Here is a 9,179-nt window from a genome sequence, read left to right as displayed (position 1 = left end):
TTGGGGGGGGGGGGTGGGGGTTTAGGTTTTTGGTGGTGGTGGATGTTTAAGGTTTTTTTTTTTTTTTTTTTTTTTTGTAGTGGGGTTTTTTTGTGTACTGGGTTTTTTTTAGGTTATTGGACACTTGTCACTCTATAAATCCTTCTTACACTTCTTACAATTAGGATCCTTTGTATTTGATCCTAATCCATATTTATAGATAACGGGTCAAATAACCTTTTATGATATAATTGTTCATACCCAAATATTGAAGCTTTCAAGATCCCTTGTTGAAAGGCCTTAAACCGTGCTTCATGCAGCTCCGTAGGTCTCATTTGATCTGTCATTTAGGCATACGGAAAAGAACAGTCCAGATTGTCCTCACTTGTCATGAGGTATTTTCACCATCACCAAAACCTATTTGATTATGGTTTTGTCACTTCACAAAAACACCTACCAAATATACTATTAATCATTGATGTAGCAGCATATATTAATCCATCATAGTAGCTTCTTGTATCTTTCATATTATGCAAAATAAGTAAACTTCAACGGTCATACAACTGACCTTACACTTTGCACAACAATTTAATATCTGATAATTCCGATCGTCTTTAGTTGTACCTGCAAGCAAATAACCCCAAATTTAAGGCATAAACCAGCCAATACAATAAAATCCTGTTCAAACTTCCTTTCTTTGGTATAGATAATAATTAGATAACAGTTTGAATTTAAACCTTTGATTATTTAATAAATTTGGGCCTAAATTGATAAGTAAGGACTTTTGTACAATTTTTTTTTAATCAGATGTATCTTGATAAATATTGATCCAATCTATGCCTTGCATACACACTCTTCAATAATTCATAGTATCAAACATTACATATAAAGTTATAAACACTAACACGTGATTTATCTTTTTTCACTCTCTTCAGAGCTCCTTTTTGCATAAATATATCAAAATCAATCTAACAAAACAAAAAAAAATACAACCAATCTAAACCCCCATTACAAGCACTTATTCCATATGCAAAGGGTACTGTATCGTACTATGTTGTATCATTCTAGCAGAAACATGAATACGCCATGTGGGTCTTCTTCGATACATATCTCGAAATATAATTTCCCGGTTCAGAACCAGCGGATGCAGAATCATCAGGAACCACTATTTTAGTCTTCCCTGAACCTATTCTTTTACCTGCAACATCTGCGTAAAACAACCCCGAAATTGCGAGCACGAACACATCACTCTCTGAACAATGGGTACCTGGTACCATATACTCATCCCTAAACATGTAACGTGTACCAATCTCGGTCCTAAAAAGTTGGAAAAATGGGTACCTGGTACCATATACTCATCCCTAGTTCTAATTGTGCTCCTAAAAATACGTCACTATTCCTCATACCCTGAAAATACATCAATGTTTCTCATAAATTTCAATTCTTTCAAAAAATAAATAAAAGCCAGAAAACATGACCCAAGGCTAAAACATTGAGGATATTACTTACTTTCAAGTTCCACTGCTGAAAGGAAAACTTCTCATATCATCCACAACAATTCTACTATCAATTTGTTGAATCAATCTAAAATTAGCCAAGTCATGACCCCAGTTGTAAGTTGCAGTCCCATCAGTTAGATATACTTCTCCTGCAAATAAATTTTATAACTTTATGAAAGTGAATCATTTGGGACACGTGTCGCGTTGTGGTGCAAGCATTTGTGATTCTTGGTCATATGTCACCATAAGGACTTCGCAAAGACCCATTTATCTAACATATGGTCATATGATAGCATAACACCATCAGTAAAATTGCGAGTAACACCATTTACCTATGAAGTTATATTCAACTTGCACTAAAAACATGTCTCAGTTCAAACCCATCTTAATCTATCACCCAACCCACCTATTACGTAAATCACCCAACCCACCTATTACGTAAAATGTAGTTATATTCATTGTTTGTAGCCACATCAAGTTAAGATATTATACAAATTCACCAAGGAATAGAAAATTATGTTACCAGATAAGATTCCTCATTTCCTTTTCAGACCATGTCTTCACCATTTTCATTGGGTTGTGGTTACAAAATCCGTGTAAATCGATATTTAGCTTTTCAACGCTTCTTCGGGTTCATTTTAGCCTAAACCGCTACAAACCGCCTTCACCGGCCACCTCTAGCCACCATTGTATATCATATTGCAATCCTTGATAGAACACCAAGCTTTACTTATGGACCCCCCATTCATACATCTCGATTCAGATTCGAAACCTAACCCAAAACACTTATTGTTGTCTTCACATTCTCGATTTGATTTGGCAGCCCTTACCGGAACTTACCGTGGTTCAATGTATAGATTTCTCAACCCTAAAGCTCCTCTCAAACAGCTACAAAAGATCCCAACTCGCTTCATGGTACCTGATGTCTGTCGTTAAGGACATGCAAAAACCAACTAAACTATGTAGATAGGATAAGTCGGATATCGAACCAGAGGAGGATTGTGGAAAGTGTCGTAATGAAAAGTTTTAATTAACTAGTACAGAATTGGAAAATCAGTTTGTTTGAATGTGAAAAGTATCTAAATTAACGAACAAAAATTGTGTTTTAAATCAATGAGAAGAAAGATGGTTCCTCCAGATTTCAGGTTTTGTAGTTAACTTCAATTATGTGTTTAATCATTACCTACATAGACATAGGTGTTAATTTCGATTAATTAATTGTGATAACCAACGACTAAGTACTCCGGTCAATACATAACGGGAGGTTATCGAATGATTATCAATTACAATTTACAAACCCTAACCCCATGTCAAACATATCCCAATTACTAGAACTCTCGGGAACTGAATGCTTAGAAATTAAGGTTTAAATAAACGTAACTGTTTACAATCAAGAAATCAAATCAATGGTGAAAAGCATCGAATGCTTAGATCACCAAGTCAGAACGATTGTATCAACACATAATATTCATTAACTTACAAAAACCCTCCATCCGGAGGAAACCACAAAAAGTTTAGCCGCTCATCTCGCACGAAGAATCTTCAAAAGCTTGAATTGGTGAAGAAATCATGGTTGATTCGATGATCGGATGAAGAATCTTGATGGAATTGGGTGAAAGAAACCTTGAATCTTGAGTTTGGAGTGTCTTCGATGCCCTGGATCGAAGTTGGAATGATAGATAATGAATACCAACATCACAAACCCTAATATATACCATATAACCTTATTTGCGTCTTTTTTTCGTAACCCCAACCGTAGGCTACGGTTTGGGAACCGTAGCTTACAGTTTCAGAATTCTGACCAACATCAGCACCCAACCGTAGCTTACGGTTGGTGAACCGTAGCTTACAGTTTCAGCAGATTCTTCCAAAATTGTTTTCTTCATAACTTCTTCGTTTTAGCTCCGTTTTACGCACCGTTTTCGCCCACGTCTTCGTAATTCAACCCTCTATCATGCCATCTTCTAATATCTTCATTTTCAATCCATTAACATTCCCCTAAACTCATCCAATCTTCGTATTTAACCTACAAAACATCATTTTCTCATAGTTATCCAATTCCACACATATAAACAACCAAATATGCATAAGATTAGACATTAAACACATATAAATCACATTCCTAAACCCATCCATCACATCCCCACACTTACCTTTGCTTGTCCTCAAGCAAACCAACTAGAAGTAGTCACCACAGTAACAATACCTCTAAACTCCCTAACCGGTTCAACCTGTTCAGTCCCAAGTCATACCCATCCCATAGACTGACACAATCGAGATTGACAGTCTGACAAGTAAATGATGCAATTTCAAAACTTAAGACTTGTCTATCTAAAACTAACATGTTTAAAATTAAACACATGCTACACACCCCTCACAATGTACTTACCTCTCGGGTTAATATCTGGACTAGCGTGTAATGTGCTAGTATATAAACACTCAATAAGCAAACATGAAATCCTGTAATCATAGGCTTGTATGACAATCACACCTCCACTGTATCATCTAACATGGCACATATCAAAAGGACTTTCGGGTTTTGGGCTTAGGGTAAAGGTAGGAAATATTTTTGGGTTCTTTTTCTTTTCTAATTGGCTCACAAACAACAACCAAACCGTGAAACTTTATTCAAACACAACTTATTCTATTGGGTTGGTTTCTACCCAAGAACATAAACGACATTCACAATATTTCTATTTCTATTTTTGTTTTTTTTTTCTTTTTCATTTCCCACATATTTTTCTATTTTCCTTTTTCTTCATTTTTTTTTCTTTTTTTTTTCATAGCAATATTATCACGGTTGGGTTTTCACAATAAACAGTGGGTAAACAAACGAAAGGTAATTGGGCTCAACAGGGCTACTAAGGGAAATTTGGTGAATAACACAAACGAAACACAAACACAAACGGTGTAACGGGAAATCCTAATGCCTTTATCATCTATGTGCACATGTCAAATCCACAGTCTCAGCATGCATCGAATCATACAAGTTCTAACACAGAACAACACGTAGCCTGCACTCAACAAATGAATTCATAATATAATGTATCCTATCCATCTACAGGCTCAAGATCTCACCAAGAAAAGGTAAAAAGGTTGACGACATGTAGCATATGAAATTAAAACATGTTACCCCTAGTAGACATCTCTTTTCAACTCATTTCCTAAAAAACACTTGTCAAACCTACTCTCATGAAACTTAAAGGGACAACCATGACAAGGGACTAATCTAGCTTACTACCGGTAAGAAGCCTATTAGTGATTGAAACTTTAGGTTTTCGTATCCAATTAGCTTGTTCAAGGCGATGAAAAATTTGAAAATTTTAAAAATTTTCAATTTTTACTAATTTTCATCGATTTTAACCACATCTCAATCTCTTCAAGCTTTATCCAAAATCCCTTCCCGGGCTCCCCCATCCCCACACTTGGGATACATTGTCCCCAATGTATGGTGCTTTTAGAATGTACCCGGGAATCCAACCAAACAAACCAAACGGCTAACTCTTAAAACAAATAACTAAACACACTCCCATAACACACTAAAGTTTTAACACCACCAACAACAAAAACACACCGAAACAGGATAGAGAAACACATGCACCTGATAAAAAACAAGTGAGTGTCTGTAGCGTTGTAACTGCTGCGATCAAGACCGGAAAATACGCATTCAATATAGGATTTTATGATGTCTCATCGGGGATGTTGCAAAACATCCCCACACTTGAATCATTGCCTCCGCGAAGATAAACGCATAGAAACCTGTCAAAACACAACACACCAGACGAAACCAAAACGAAATACAATACTCTACATCCTCGGGCTGCCTCCCGAGAGCGCTAAGTTTTAGGTCTTCAGCCAGACCGTACCTGATGTTCAAGGTGGTTCAGCTGCACGTTTTCCCTCCCATGTCTCTCCGTACATACCATCCAGTTTTTAGGGAGGGTCACCGTTTCACTTCGGTTGGGGTTAACTACAGTTTCATTACCCCATCCAAACCCACCATCAGGTGGTTTTCCTCCGCCAAATGGCCTTCTCACACTTGACTTCTTCACTCGATATCCACTCGCCTCTAACCTGTCCTTTGTCACACTTGAATCATATTCATTAGTAGCAACTGTGTGACAAGCATCATTAACAGGATCGTAAGAAATAGTTTTTAAAAACACATTAAAGTACAACTTACGATTCTTATAGCTCATGGTGACCATTCCACTTCGACAATCAATCTGGGCGTTTGCGGTATATAGGAATGGGCGACCCAAAACTACCTGCGGCTGCTCGTATGTGGTCGATGGTGCATAATCGACCACCATAAAATCGACCGGGTAGGAAAACTCTCCGAGTTGGATGACCACATCCTTCACAACCCCCCGTGGTTGTTTCAAACTTGCATCAGCGAACATGGCCATGCTATCACACGCTTGTAACGGACCGAAATCATACTGGTCATACAAGCTACCGGGTAACACGCTCACTCCTGCTCCATAGTCCAGCAATGCCTTGTGGATTTTGAACTTCCCAACTCTGATGGAGACAACCGGCTCCCCCAAATCGATTCCACTTTCTTCCACAACCGATTCATTTACACCTGCAATCACATTCGAAGTAGACAAACCATTATCATAACAAGTATTATTGGGAACTGGATTTACCCCACTGATCAATGTGCTCCGTGGATTCTTGGGGTTTGGTTGAGTATCACTTGGCAGCTTCCCTTGTTGCTGCTTCAGCTCCTTCACATCGGTTGCAAGTTGGGCCATTTGTATGGTTAATGATTGAACGGCTTTATCTCGCATCTCCTCTTTTTGAGCAAGATTTTTCAATTCAAGCCTTTGATTTTGTAAGTCAAGCTGAATTGCTTTCAACATCTCCATCATATCATTATTCACCTGACCATTACCTTGCTGGTAGTTCCTTTGATAACCGACGTTATTTTCCCTCTGATAGTTATTTTGATTTCGGGGCTGGTAATACTGATTGTTGCCTTGGGAACCCGAATACCTGTTCCCACTACTTTGCAGCATATTCACATCATCCTGCTTGCCAATTATATTAGGGCACTGATCAGCGATGTGCCCTATATCCCCACACTGACCGCACAACGGGTATTGTCCACTAAAATCTGGTGGATTTTCCACCGCTCTCACTACCGATTGTCGTGTACTTCTAGAAGATTGAGCCTTGCACTTTGACGCCCTTGCGGTTCTTTCCAAATATTCCCAATCATCCTCTTCGTAATTCATTCCAAAAGTACCATTGGATATTGAATTTACATCCCTGGCATCTTCATCTGTTAGACCTTCGTGGAATGTATTAATAAGCTCCCACAAATATATCTCATGATGTGGACAATTCTTGAGCATCATTTTGAAACGATTGAACGCTTCGTGAAATAACTCACCGGGCTGTTGTCGAAACCCTCGAATATCCTTCCTTGCATTGTTAGTACGCAGATGAGTATAAAATTCGTCTAAGAATTGTTGCTGCATTTCGCCCCATGTGAAGATCGAAGCTGACGGTAGCGAATGAAACCATTGATGTGCTTTGTCTTCAAGTGTGAATTGGAAAAGTACCAATTTCACATCATCAACTGAGAAACCTTGGCTGCTGATTGTGTTGCAACGTGCATCATATGCAGCAATGTGTAAATATGGTTCTTCATGTGCGTGACCATGAAACTTAGGCAGGCTGGATATTGATTGCGTTCGTACTTCGAATGACCGCCCTCCTTGTAATTGCAGGATCACAACCGGTGATGGGTTGTTAACTATAGCAGGCCTGAAGTGGCTCTCTATACCTCGAACTGGACCTTGATTATTTCGACGTGGAATTCCTTCCGGTAAAATCACCGGTCGGTGTAAATTTCGTGGCAGCGGTCTTGCCTGACCCTGCATCTGAGGTGCCGGCGGTGGTAATGGAATGTCCACTACCGGCCTTCTTGGAGCAGGCTGCTGATTGAGTGGGTCAGGTTGATGATATTGTTGTGGCATCTGTTGTATAGGCGTTGGTTGCACATGTTGTTGATACCCTACATTCCCTTGATTGACTCTCTCGGCTGCACCCAATCCGACTGTTTGCCTCTCATAGCTACCCATGTTAACCACTTGTCTCTCGTTTTGACCCACATAGTTATCATATTCCTCATAGCCATCATCAAAATCTCCTGAGTTATTTCCTTGATCATAAATGGTCGATCTATAAAGATTTGGCATTGGCTGACTTTGTTGTGAAATAACTGGTCGGGCGGCTGACGGAATTGATGTTGCATTAGGTGCTTGAGTTTGACTCGGTAATGGAGTTTCATCAGGAATGATTCTAACGTATGGAGACGACTGCTGTAAATTAACAGTCTGGGTCGTAGTTGGGTGTTGAAGAGATGTTGTTTGGGTGGAAGTTGGTTGATTGTTATCAAAGTTTGGGAAAAAGGTTGAGAATGATGGTACTGGAGATGTAGAAGTAGGCTGTGTAGACTGTGGTGGTGGTGGTGGTATGGTAGTGTTTGGTGAAGGTTGGGTAGGTGTTGGCGAGAATTGTTGTGGTTGTGAAGTTGCGGGTTGTTTCTCCGGTGTTGCTAAGTTCTCCATTGCTTTAGATGTTGGTATAGGTGATTGTAGAATCTTGTTCTCACGATGTAGTACTCGTTTTGTATGCTTTACTGTTCTCTCGATCTCTGGGTCGAACACTAATGGTGATGACTTCCCGGAATTCCGAGTATGATGCATACACTTCCTAGATCACCTGCACAAACAAAAACAAGAAAACCTCGCGTAAATCCGAACAAAACAGAACAAACTAAAAAGACACTATTTTTTTGGATTTTTGTATATTTAACTAAACTAGAACTTAACACTAAGCACTTTGCGCACGCCTCCCCGGCAACGGCGCCATTTTGATGTCTGTCGTTAAGGACATGCAAAAACCAACTAAACTATGTAGATAGGATAAGTCGGATATCGAACCAGAGGAGGATTGTGGAAAGTGTCGTAATGAAAAGTTTTAATTAACTACTACAGAATTGGAAAATCAGTTTGTTTGAATGTGAAAAGTATCTAAATTAACGAACAAAAATTGTGTTTTAAATCAATGAGAAGAAAGATGGTTCCTCCAGATTTCAGGTTTTGTAGTTAACTTCAATTATGTGTTTAATCATTACCTACATAGACATAAGTGTTAATTTCGATTAATTAATTGTGATAACCAACGACTAAGTACTCCGGTCAATACATAACGGGAGGTTATCGAATGATTATCAATTACAATTTACAAACCCTAACCCCATGTCAAACATATCCCAATTACTAGAACTCTCGGGAACTGAATGCTTAGAAATTAAGGTTTAAATAAACGTAACTGTTTACAATCAAGAAATCAAATCAATGGTGAAAAGCATCGAATGCTTAGATCACCAAGTCAGAACGATTGTATCAACACATAATATTCATTAACTTACAAAAACCCTCCATCCGGAGGAAACCACAAAAAGTTTAGCCGCTCATCTCGCACGAAGAATCTTCAAAAGCTTGAATTGGTGAAGAAATCATGGTTGATTCGATGATCGGATGAAGAATCTTGATGGAATTGGGTGAAAGAAACCTTGAATCTTGAGTTTGGAGTGTCTTCGATGCCCTGGATCGAAGTTGGAATGATAGATAATGAATACCAACATCACAAACCCTAATATATACCATATAACCTTATTTG

General features: G+C 38.7%; 1 long non-coding RNA gene across 1 annotated transcript; it reads right to left on the bottom strand.

Moving 5' to 3' along the window:
- Positions 1-898: 898 nt before the first annotated feature.
- On the bottom strand, positions 899-2,682 carry LOC110896001. Its single transcript, XR_002567568.2, has 3 exons — positions 2,002-2,682; positions 1,489-1,627; positions 899-1,386 (listed from the first exon to the last, which is right to left on the bottom strand). It is a non-coding gene; the product is annotated as an uncharacterized LOC110896001 (long non-coding RNA).
- Between the last annotated feature and the right edge of the window lie 6,497 nt (positions 2,683-9,179).

This window comes from Helianthus annuus, chromosome 12 (genome assembly GCF_002127325.2).
Source record: "Helianthus annuus cultivar XRQ/B chromosome 12, HanXRQr2.0-SUNRISE, whole genome shotgun sequence".
Lineage (NCBI taxonomy): Eukaryota > Viridiplantae > Streptophyta > Magnoliopsida > Asterales > Asteraceae > Helianthus > Helianthus annuus.
The sequence above is the reverse complement of the archived record's forward strand: the minus strand, read 5'-3'. Positions and strand labels throughout refer to the sequence as shown.